At 39.2% G+C, this 12891-nt stretch overlaps 1 non-coding gene across 1 annotated transcript; it reads left to right on the top strand.

Moving 5' to 3' along the window:
* The first annotated feature begins 239 nt into the window (after nt 1-239).
* On the top strand, nt 240-322 carry trnas-aga (transfer RNA serine (anticodon AGA)). Its single transcript has one exon. It is a non-coding gene; the product is annotated as a tRNA-Ser (tRNA).
* The last annotated feature ends 12569 nt before the right edge of the window (nt 323-12891 follow it).

The raw sequence follows: 12891 nt of genomic DNA, 5'->3' as shown, positions 1-12891 counted from the left end.
GAACCATTCAATTTTTGCAGATTCTGTCGTCACTGTTATCTCTCATTCAGTGTAAACAGTCCTTTAGGTGAAGAATCACATGTTCCACTGCCACCTATTTTTCAGCATTAAATGGTACCTAAGCTAAAGAATGTAGCCTTAATCTTTCAGGAGTCATCTTTCAAATTTCTTATCAATTTCAGCTAAGTTTGACAATGATGATTGCTGCAAATTGAAACACTTGAAGTGAAGTAAGTGCTGCAGTCGTGGCTGAGTGGTTAAGGCGATGGACTAGAAAACCATTGGGGGTTTCGCTGTGCAGGTTCGAGTCCTGCTGACTACGTGTTTCCAGCATTTTCTGTTTAAGGGCGGCACGGTAGCGTAGCGGTTAGAGCGACGCTATTACAGCGTCAGTGATCGGGGTTTGATTCCCGTCGCTGTCTGTAAGGAGTTTGTACGTTCTCCCATCTCTGCGTGGGTTTCCTCCAGGTGCTCCAGTTTCCTCCCACATTCTAAAAAGATGTACAGGTAGGTTAATTTGGGTTTAAAATGGGCGGTGCGGACTCATTGGGCCGGAAGGGCCTGTTACCACACTGTAAATAAAATTTAAAATTTAAAATTTAAAAAAAAATTAATTTGAACTTTGATCTACTTGACGGTGTTTATAGTATCTAATCAACTGTATAGCAACTGCTCACGCATAGAATAGAACCTCTTACAGTTCATGGATGATGGGAACAATACTGTCCCTTGAGTTAGTGTGGGCATGGCAGCAAAAAAACATGAGAAATAAGTAAGTACTTGTAATCATGAAACTGCTTTCACAATCTCAAGATGCTTCAAAGTGCTTTACAGCCCATGTACTTTTGAAGTGTGGTCTCTGTAAGATTTTTTTTAAGGCAATAAATATGGGGGAATAATGCTATTGGTTGTCAGTTTGGTGACCAGCAGATAATAATTCAAGTTCATCAATAAGAAACAAGGAGGAATATTTCTTTAAAATGTATTTTTTAATCAGAGGTTTTTACTGCATGGTGCATCCTATGAAAAATCATAGTGAAAAGGAATGCATATTCATTGGGGCTATGTTAGAGAAGGTTGAAGGCAGTTGCTTTAGTAGTTGGTGTGTTAATGAGACATAGCTAATCAAAACTCTGGTTTCGTGTGCAACTCTAGTCCCAATTGCTGATTACCCTCACTTGCATCATTATAAGTGCAAGACAGATACCCGATGATTTTTGTGGAGCAGTATGTGGAAGCTCTGCTAACCCACTTAGACTGAAGATGTAAAGGATACCTTTCAGAATATCTCACAGAATACGGAAAATGACACACCATTCCTCCGACACTTTACTGGATTCAAAGGGAGTTGTATGTCTGTAGAAGGGAGGAGGTCAACTTCCCACTCTGATCCTCTTGTTCCTCTTTTCTCCTGCAGCTGGTGCTGATGTGTCTGGCCTCATGACCTTTCCCATTCCTCTGCAGAGCCCCAGCAAGGTGTGGATGGTCATCCATTACCTTTCTCCTGTTGAATTCTATCGGTCCAATGAGGCAATATAACTGATTATCCACGCACCCACCCTGCCCTAGAATTGTACAATGAATGCTGCCAGAGCCACAGTGAAGGCTTCCATGAGAGTTCCTCATTGTGATTAACATTTTCTTTCCAAACTTCCAGTGGCAATAAACAATAAAAGGTAATATGACTTTAAGCAGCAATTAAAGACCTTTGCAACAGTGGTTGCTGCTCAGAAAGGGTGTTAAGTCAAGCACTATCCACCAAATACATTGCAACTTCACTCATGAGTGCAACTTGATTATCAATCAACTCCTCAACAATCTTTGGGGTGATTGCATGGAGAATGGAGGGGGTTGGATGTTCCTTCTGCAAAATTCAATTCTTTTACTAAAATAACTTGTGATAAATGTTGCTCAATTTGACTATATTTTTGCGTCCTAAATTACTCCATTACTCATAATTTGGAATCATTTTTTTCCTGAAACTGATACTCAATTTAGTGAGATTGTTACTTAATTACATTTATTAGAAAAATTTAGTCCAAAACAAATTCAAATTATCAGGAGCGGATTGTAGCTTTTAAAATTTAAGTTGGTAAAACAAACAAAAAATACATAAATATTTGGGAAAGGACAAGGAAGCAATTAGTTTTTTCAGAGAAATGCCATAGGCTAAAAGGTTGATTGATGGTTAGGAGCCTGTATGGCCACCTAGACACTATCAAATATCCATATACTTATGGAAATCAGCAGTTTAGTGGAATTGTACAGCATTAATGTTTCATTACTAGTCAGTGATAAAGAAGATGAAAGGGTTCTCTCATCAATGTACAATAAAGTGCATCACAAATGTCATTATTTCCTTAAAGAATGACCTGGCTATGACTATAATACCAAGACTAAACATGCTTTATATATAGTAGCACATCCCATTTTCTATGCCCTTACATCAACCTTAAAACTATTGCTTTCATAACCTTTGCCTTTTTGTTCTCTGTCTTACTGGCCAAAGTTGCATTTGGCCTGCCAACATAAAGAACTACATCAGCAACAATTTCTAGGTTCATACTTTTCCTGCTAATGAGAAAATATTGGCGAAAAACTTCACATCATTTACAGCTGACACAATGTACCATAGTGTCTCTGGTTCCCGATTCATGAGTTTGGCACAGGAAATATTGGCTAAAGGCTGATATAAAATTACCAGACCAACTAATCTGACAACTGTGAAACACATTTTCATTTTCCCAGGTCTCCTTCCTTTAATAATTTTGGAAAATTTATGACAAATCTCAGCCCAGACCAATCATGTCACCTCCATAACATTGCTGCTGGAATTCTTCAAGGCAGCGTCCTATGTCCAACCATTATTTCATCAAATCCTAAATTTCATCACAAAGTCAGAATTGGAGATATTCATTGGAGATATTCATAGATGATTGAACAATATTGAATTCCATTCATAACTCCTTAGAAATAAAGTAATTTTGTTTTCATGCAACAAGACCTAAACAAAATTTAAGAAGGGTAAATAGTGAGTAATATTAGAGCCGCATATATGACAGATAAGAAGGAGTCTGACTACCTCTTCTTGACGTTTAATGGCATTACCTTCATTGATTCTCCACCATCAACATTCAGGAAGACATTACTCAGAAAGCAACTGGACTAGCCCATAATATTATGGTTACAAAGGAAGGTCAGAGGCTTGATATCCCGCTGCGAGGAGCTCAACACTTGACTGAAACCCTCTCCTCCACCCTAACGTTCCTTTCCTTCACCATTAGGGCACAATGACTGTGTGCAATGTGCAAAATGTACTGCTGTTACTTGTGTAATCTGCTTAACACACCACTCAAATGCTGCAGCATCTATTTCTAAGGAGGACAGGGGCAACAGAGACATGGGAACACCACCATCAGTAGATTCAACTTCCTAATCAACCTGACAATGAGAATATTACCATTGTTCCATTGTCACTGGGTCTGAATTCTGAAACTCTCTGTTCCACTGTGTTATAGGAGTACCTTCACCAGAAAGCCATAAATGATTCTAGGATGCGCTTCACCGCCATCTTCTCAAGGGCATTAAAAATGAGCAATGAGTGCTGACCTTGCTAGCATCATCCTTATTCTGTAAATTTATTTTAAAAATCTGTTCATGTACCAAGCATTGGGACCTGCCAGTACAAAGCACAATGTTAAATCCAATATTACCACAGGCAGTCATTACACTGAACTTATGCCATCTTTGTGATTCTGTTCATAATAATTGTTGCAGTGCCTTGTTACATCGATAGTTATTGCTGGCAATGATGACTTGGATAAATGCATTGTCAATACATTGAAAAAATATCTGTTAAATGGTGTTATTTGATGGACAATAAATCAATGAGTGGCAAAATGACTATTTCCCCACACTGTTAAATTGAAACAGAAAAGCAAATTTATTTCATTTCATTCTAACTGTGTAATATTACTGGCTGCCTCTTTATCTCCTACATAAAGTAAATACTGGTAATCTCAATCAAGTTTGCAATGGATCAAGGTGGTCCATAATCTGACTCTAAATTGTCAATCTTTTGTCTAAAGGTTCTCCAAGTTGGCTGGTATAGGAAACAAGGAAATATTTGCTGGCAGTGTGAGATTGCTTTTCTCAGATTAGTTACTTGGGTATACTCTTGCCATGGAGAAAATAGAATTTTTTAAAAATTTAATCATACCTTACATGATCTGGGAGAGCTTGGTGGGTTGCTGAGTATCTGAAATTGGAAATTGGGTGTTGCTTTCTAAAACAATTATATGTTTCATATTCAGAAGCACAATTCACACCAAAAGAATGCTTCAGAGAGTTTAGTAGGTTTTGAAGCGTGAATTTCCAGAAATCAATCAAGTTAAATTTACAATTGTTACAATTCCAATAAAAATCACTCTATTTGCCACCCCTGATTTCCAATAAGCTCAAAAATAAACAAGTGTAACAATGAACTTATGAAACAGAAACATGAATTCTGACTGCAACATTTTTTATATTTGTTATAGCATAAGAATGTTTTGGAACTTTAAATTCATTTTATAAATATTATGTTTTTATACCAACTTTCATGGATAAGAGTACATCTACCTGCAATGCAAATCTTGAACTTTCATTTATAATTAAAAAATCTAGCCCATCTCAATGGAATAACAGCTGGTTGCATCATGGTCTGGTATGGCAATTTGAATGCGCAGCAATGCAATAAGCTGCAGAGAGTAGTGGACTCAGCCTAATATATCACTGGCACATCCCTCCCCACCATCGGTAACACCTACATGAGATGCTGCCTCAAGAAGGCAACATTTATCACCAAAGATCCCCACCATCCGGGCCATGCCATCTTCTCGCAGCTACCATTGGGCAGGAGGTACAGAAGCCTGAAGTCCCACAATTCCAGGTTCAAGAACAGCTACTTCCCTCCAACCATTTGGTTCTTGAACCAACCTGCACAACTTTAATCACCACCTCAGTATAGTAACACTATGACAACTTTGACCACACTGCACTACAACGGGTTGTTTTTTGTCCTAATTGTGCTCTTTCTTGTATAATTTTGTATAATTTATGTTTAATTTATGTTTTTCTTGTGAAGGTTATGTATCAGAAGCTATGTGCCTGTGATTCCACTGCAAGTAGGTTTTTCATTGCACCTATGCATATTTGAACCTGTGCATATGATCATAAACTCAACTTTGACTTTGACTGCCCCTTTTCCCATTATAGGCACCAATATCACATGAATTGAAACACTTTTGTCCCATGCCAATCTTTGAGCTACTCAGTCACCCCTCATATTTGATGAGTTAATTTGCACATGGTTCACGTAATAATCCAGAAATTATTAACTTAGTGCTCTGTTTTTCAATTTAGATCTTAGCTCTTAATATTCCTTCAGCAGAACCTTCGTCTTTTCCTATCTTTTTGGTCCCTTTATGGGCCACGACAACTAGATCTTTACCATCTGAGTCTAATTTCTTCTTCAATTCCAAGCACAGCCTTTAGGACTTGTACTTTTGCCTGTAGAGACCAGTATCTAACACTATCACTGCCACAGTTCTTTTCACTCTTCCAGCTTGAATGGCTCACTGTACTACGGAACCATAGCAAGTTTCCTCATCCTCATTTCCCATCCACACAGGCTACAAGAATTCTGTACCCTGACGGACAAATATAAAGGCTGAGGCACCTCCAATACTACATTCCTGATCCTGAAGCGTAACTCATTAGTAGTCTCATCCACTTAACACCAATTCTGTAGTTTTTAGATGTATGACTACCTCTCAGAAAAAAGTGTTCAGGTGACTTTCTCCCTTCCTGCTGCATCACAGTGTCAGAACCTTGGAATCCAGCTCATTAACTATGAGCAAAACTTCTTGAGATGTAGATACTTGTTGCAGATGTGATCATCATGGATCTCAGTCACTTCCATCAGTTTCCACGTACTGCAACTACAATACATCATCTGTCCTGTCATGCCCTTCTTAATCTATTTATTAAATATGAAGGTCCACCTTAACCTTTGCATAACTGATATCTTTTGTTCACTGAAGTCCAAACTTAGTAGGCACTGCAGTAACTGCACATAACTAGCTCTAGTTAGCTACTTAATTAACTTGGAGACCAGCAGGTTTCATGCTTACCACTTCTTGCTTACCATTGCAAAAGAAAACTACAAGGTTAAGAAAACCTAACAATGTTTAATTTAGTTCTACTGTTAATATTTAATTATTAATTATTAAATATGGAAAATTATATACAAATAATTATTATTATTAAATATTTAAAATTATATCACTGCTTTACTCACCAAAGTCCACATTCCGTGGACACTGTACTTGGTAGCTTTGCATACTCTGCTAAAATATCTCTCAATGTCCTCAAAATAAATGGTTTGCTAAGCCATTTTGTGATGTGTGAGTGAACCAAGTTGCTGTGGGTGTTGGCTGACACACAGGCCGACTAGATAAAAAAGGCAGCTATCCCCTGATGAGTATGTTTTAATGACATCTGCCAGTTTCATGGTCACCATTACTGGTACTAGCTTCTTAATCCCAGATTTATTCAATCAATTGAATTTACTTGATTCCTTTGTTCTTAATCATTGCATGATCATTGACAAATATATTGATTCATGCGAAACTGAGAATTTCCAATGATAATGGTTATTCATTCCTGTCAAATGACGCCTTCACTTATATCTCCATTGCTTATTAAGTATGTGTACAAATCTCATACATCAGTTTTGTTTTCAGAATCAAATATTGTGTGCACATTCATTTTAATCCTGCACTAAAAACATGCTACAAAGTTGTAGGCTGCACAACTGTATGCTTTAAGAGGTCAAAGTTTCAGAAAGATATGATGCTTCATCAGTAGTGAAACAGCTATTGATCTTTAAGATTGATTAATTGTGACACAAAATTGATTATTTTTACATTAATTGTCACTTTAAGTATCATATTTCTCTATAATTCATCTAAAATCAATGCCAAGTCTAATTTAGAGTAATGTTTTTGATATATATGCAACAGTGTTTGAACCTGAATTACACATTTTGTAATTAGCATGGTGAAGAGACACACATCCAATAAGACATCCTTCTATCATTGATAATTTATGGTTTTGAAATCAGATATTTTTGTATTTGTGTTCTGAAAAACAATCGAAATTATGAGCTCACTGTGATATTTATGATGGACGTTTCAGGAAAATTTCATGCAATGATCAACGAGCAAAGCCTTTGAAGATGATGCCTTTAACTTTTGTATGCCTTTCCTCTTTTCTGCATTCTTTCTGAATAGTATATCTGCATTTTTGAGAACTGAGCATTCTCCTTTTACTCAACTGCAGACCTCATTTTGCCACTCAGCTCTCCTTCAATATCAGAAAATTAACACTTTTACAATTACCTCCATCTATATTTTCTTTGTCTGATACAAAATTTGAAAAGTAGAAGTTAGAGTCAAAATACTCAGGAGTTCAATATTTGTGGAGAAAGAAATCCAGTTCAAGTGTCAAGTCAATGACTTCTCCTCAGAACTTTCGTCAACTTCAAACATTGACTCTATTTGTCTCTTCCCAACTGCTGCCTAACCTACTAACAATTTCCAGCATTTTCAGTTTGTATTTCAGATTGCCAGCATCTGCAATAATTTACTTTTGTTATACTTATTACACTTCTGAGGAGTTGGGGAACACCCCAGCCTTCCTGGCTCAACAGCATGGGTTTATTTGAATTTTCTAACTTACCTAGATTTGAAGGTTTCATTGTTGTCCATTTGACCAAAGTGAATCTTTAATGGGATTGGACTCAAGAGGCAGAACATCAGTTTTAAGCATCTATCATGGGTTCTAAAAAATGAATTAACTGAATTTGTCATCGGGAACAATGCCTTCATAAATTTCAAATCTGGTATTGCATATGCCACTTGTGGTGAACATAGCCAACAAAACATATGACAACATTTTGAGGACATGCATCTTAAATCAGGAAAGATTAAAGTTCCTGTACATTCTCCAAAATATTGCCATTGTGTTCCTTGCAAACTCACTAACTCTGAATAAACTTTGTACCTACTCAAAGGAGGATGATGGTAGTCAAAGAAGCGTTTCATCTTTTTAAATTAAAACCTTGTCTAAGAGGATGCTGGTTAAACTCAGCAGTGCTGCACTGTTGAAAGAAACAGGATGGCACTGAGTCTGGCACTGTGGAATCTACTGTCACACTTACGTTATCACTGTACAAATAAATGTTCATGTTTTTAACTGTTTAAGATATGTATTGCTGATTATTATTAAGGGCTTCCTTTGGGAATTTAATGTAGCCATATTCAAGTAGTTGTTTTCTGTGCCTTGTGAACTCGTGGTAGCCATAACTCCTCACTCAACAATCTTAATCTTTATTAATATTTCTGGATTGTAGCTACCATTTTGAATCCCAAGGCTAAAAGTTATTACCTCATTATTATGTCTAAGAGTAAAAAAAAATTCTGCCTATATCTAAATTTTAAAACATTCTAGTGTTTTGTTAATGGAGAAATAACAGTAATTCTGCTAAAGTGTATAATGTTTACGAAAAGCTGCTAATTTGTGTGAATTGCTGGTTTCATTAGTTATCGCCATTTCCCAATAACAAATCAATTTAAAGTAGTCTCACACCAAATAGTAATCAGATTGTAAATATTCCACACATTTTCTGTATTATTGTGATGCTTTTACTTTGGTTAGTTTTTATAATTTTGTCACGAAAAAGGCGTGATCTAAGGAATCTAGTTTCTTCATGGTTGCCTTTCACTGCGAACTTGCTGTTTTTCCAATGTAGCATCATTACAGATTTCATAATTCTTGTGCTTTGTGTCTATTTCTCAAGTGTTGAATTGCACTCTAGTTTCTCATAATCTCTCATTTTTCTTGTATCTTCTGTTGTACTTAATCCAATTATTTCTAGAATTTCTGGGTGTAAATCTATTTGTGCTAAATGATATATGGAGTCTTTGCACGTTTTCCAGGTATGTTTCCATGAGTTTTTTGTGCTAGTGGTATAATTAGGAGTTTTAGAATTTTATAATAAATACAGTCAGTGGCAGCAGCAAATGAGCAGGACCTGGAAGAGAGCAGGGGGACAGAGATGAGCACATAAATAGAGCAGGAGGCTTGGTTTCAGCAAGGCCTACAGTCAGCAGCAGTGGTTAGTGGGGAGAACCTGGGAGAGAGCAGAGGGACAGAGAGTGATGCATAGCTAAAGCTTACCCATCTCACAGAGACCAGCAGCAGAGCTGGACATGACGTCATGATTCAACATAGTAATGCATGACAGAGGCAACTGATTGGTGGGAAACAACAGTTGGATTTCTCTACCTTTCCTTATTAATTTCATTCACTAAATTAAAAGTACAGGTAGGGACTTTGAATGGTAGTCAGCAGTGTTTAGAGAGGAACAAGGTCCTTAGCATAACCAGTACTCTAAATTAAAGTGAGAAACTTAGGGCTAGGGTAATTCAAGGCTTGAGAACTCAGCCCTGTGAAACACGTCTCTGCAATATGTGGGAGATCAAGGAGACTTTCAGGGTCTCCAGTAACCTTGAGTTCAGGATGTGTGTCCAGCTGCAGTTCCTGATGCATTATTTACCTGGAGCTGCAGATGGTCTCACAGTGGAGCATCCGCAATGGTGAGCGCATCATGGGCAGCATGTTAGTGAGCTGGGCACACTGCAAGCAATTGCTGCGCAGGCATGGAACTGAAGGTCAACCACCAGGCAGAATACCAGGCTCAGGCAGGTAATGCAGGCATCCCCTGTGACCATCACCCTCTCAAACAGATATACCATGGTGGATGCTGCTGGGGAATGGCCTCCCAGATGGATAGGTTGGGTTAGTTTTCCTTGGAATGGAGGAGACTAATGAGATAGAGGTACAAAAGATTATTATAGCAATAGATAGGCTAGATATTAGAAAGCATTTCCCCATAATGATGATGTCTAAAACCAGAGGGCATAGGATTAAGATGAAGAATAAGAAGGTTAGAGAGGAACAGAAGTTTTCTTTTTCGCACCCAGAGGGTGGTTGCAATCTGGAACGCACTGCCTGAGAAGGTGGTGGTAACAAGTAGTCTCCCAACATTTAAATATCCAGACAAGCACTTGAATAGCCAAGGTGTAAAATCTACAGACCAAGTGCTAGTAAATGGGATTAGTATAGATAGGTAATTGATAGTTGACATGGACATGATGGTCAAAGGGCTTGTCTACAGGCTGTATAACTTGATAACTCTATTTGCAGGGCCCAGTAATTCAGTAGTTACCGGGTCTCCGGTCACTGACCCACCAACCTGCCCCAGTAATTCAGTGGTTACCAGGTCTCCGGTCACTAACCCACCGAACTGCCCCAGTGATTCAGTTGTTACCGGGTCTCCGGTCACTGACCCTCCAATCTCCGTCTCTCCCTAGAGTTCAGCTCTGTCGGTTCCACAGTCTGTCAACACGCCAGTGCCCCTATCCATCAGAGTGAGGGTCAAGGTCCAAGAGAGCACCTTCCTGATCCCAGTACCACACAGGTATGTAGATGGATTATTGTGGGGGGTTCGGGAGGGGCTGGGGACCCACAGATAGGAGAGAGATCATAGTTACCTGAACTGGACCCTTTCGTGGTCAATGAACAGACAAATCCACAAGGTGCTTGGAGCATACTCCTGGGAGAGAGGACCACTTGGGACATAAATCTGGAAAGGTTTTTTGGGAACAAATGTTTCCATGAGGGATGAAAGGAGATACCACCAACAAACCCAGCCGTGTGCTTAGGGGAACGGGGATACCTCTCCCAGGGGATTGGGGAAGTGGGAGGGAATGGGGAACTCACACCCGGAGGGATTGGGGTAGGGTGAGAATGGGGAGCACACTGCCAGAGGGATTGGGGAGGGGATGGGTGGGAATGGAGAGCTCACTCCCAGGAGAAACAGCGATGTGCTTTCGGAGCAGTGGGATGATAGACAGAGTGGTTAAGAAGGCTTATAGAATCCTTACTTTCATTAATCAAGGTATTGAGTATAGGAGTCAAGAAGTTATGATGCATCTCTACAGAACTCTGGTTAGGCAGCATTTAGAGTATTGCAGGCAATTCTGGTCACCTCACTATAGGAAGGATGTCGAGGCTTTAGAGAGGGTGTAGAGGAGGTTTACCAGGATGCTGCCTGGATTAGAGGGCATGTGATATCAGGAGAAGCTGGACAAACCTGGGTTCTTTTCCCTGGAGCAGCGGAGGCTGAGGGGTGATCTGTTGGAAGTGTATAAAATTGAGGGGCATAGATAGGGTGGACAAGCAATATCTTTTTCCCATTATTGAGAGATACAATACCAGAGGGAATGCAGTTAAGGTGAGAGGGGGTAGGTTCAGAACAGAGGTGAGGGGTACGTCTTTTACTGAGAGAGCGGTGGGTGCCTGGAATGCGTTGCCTGATAGGGTAGTGGAGGCAAATTTATTGGGGGCTTTTGAGAGGGGCTTGGATGGGGACATGAATGAGAGGAAAATGGAGGGAGATGGGCATTTTGTAGGTAGGAGGGAATAGCTATGTCGGCACAACATTGTGAGTCGAGGGGCCTGTTCTGTGCTGTACTGTTCTATGTTCTATGAAATAGGATGTTTTGTATTTGGGGTGAATATAAAGCTGCTTGTTGGTGGAGCTCCCCACTCATGGGGTCACCAGTGGAAGTCAAGTGGTACTGAACATCTACCTTCTAGGCCTACCTCAAATAACTTTCAGCTGGAGCCCAACTCAAGGTGGACTTCTACTGCTATATGGTCCCTTATAGAAAACCTATTTTCATGGCGAGGAAATTTAAGTCTTGCTGTAGCAGAGAAATAGTGGAAACAGCTTACATATATAGGTCTGTTATTTTCTTGCCAAAGTTTCATCACTGTCTCAATCTTGTTATTTGCAATGGTTCAATCTTGTTTTTTGAGACATTAAGCCCCTCACTTTTCTCAGACTTAGGTAGTATATAATGGTGGTTTGGGCTCAGATAAAATTCACTGGCACCTCCAGTCAGGTAGCAGTAAACATTCTACATAGTACCATCAGCACATTGTACACTGCCTCCAAAATTTATTTCATTGAAGTTAATGGAATGAATTTCAGAGGCAAAAATACAACACCCTTGGGGTACCACAGAGTGAGCTTAGTGCTACCAACTAGTGATGAATTTCTAAGCAACTGAATTCTTTGAAAAGCAAAATGGGGAGAGGTACATTAAAGCAGCCAATCCAATAACTGCCCATCTTACCCTAGAGCCCAATGTTAAAATTCTGCTTGAAGTATTCTTAACTGAAATTCAACAAAGAACACAAGAAAATGGGAATAGGTCACCAGACCCTTCCAGTCTGCCTGTCTTCAATATAACCATAACTGATCTACTCCAGGCCTCAACTCCTCCTCTGTGCCAGTTCCCTACAATGCTCAATTCCCTGATCTTTTAAAAATGTATCTTCCTCTACCTTAAATACTGAATAATCTCACCTCTATAACTCTCTGGGGTAGAGAATTCCAGAGATTCACTATGAGAAATTTCTACATACCTGGATTTTAATTGACTGCTCCCTTGTAAATATGTCCAACAAATATGAATCTGTCCTCAGAGATAATCAGCCACCACACTTGTGGGGGAGCTCTGGTGGTTTTGTTCTGCACTTCTGATAGACTGCACTTGCTAACTCTAAATCTTCTAGATCTCTGACAATACCTGGCAACACCTGGATAGTACATGAATCTTCTGTAATAGCCTTCAAATTTACAGTACCACTGTCTTCAAGTTTTCAGGAAATTTGGATGACTATTCCATGTCCCCACCTCAAACATCTTTGATCAGT

The sequence above is a fragment of the Pristis pectinata genome, chromosome 7 (genome assembly GCF_009764475.1).
Source record: "Pristis pectinata isolate sPriPec2 chromosome 7, sPriPec2.1.pri, whole genome shotgun sequence".
In the NCBI taxonomy this organism is placed as follows: domain Eukaryota; kingdom Metazoa; phylum Chordata; class Chondrichthyes; order Rhinopristiformes; family Pristidae; genus Pristis; species Pristis pectinata.
Note: the sequence above shows the minus strand (reverse complement) of the source record. Positions and strands in the feature narration are given on the sequence as shown.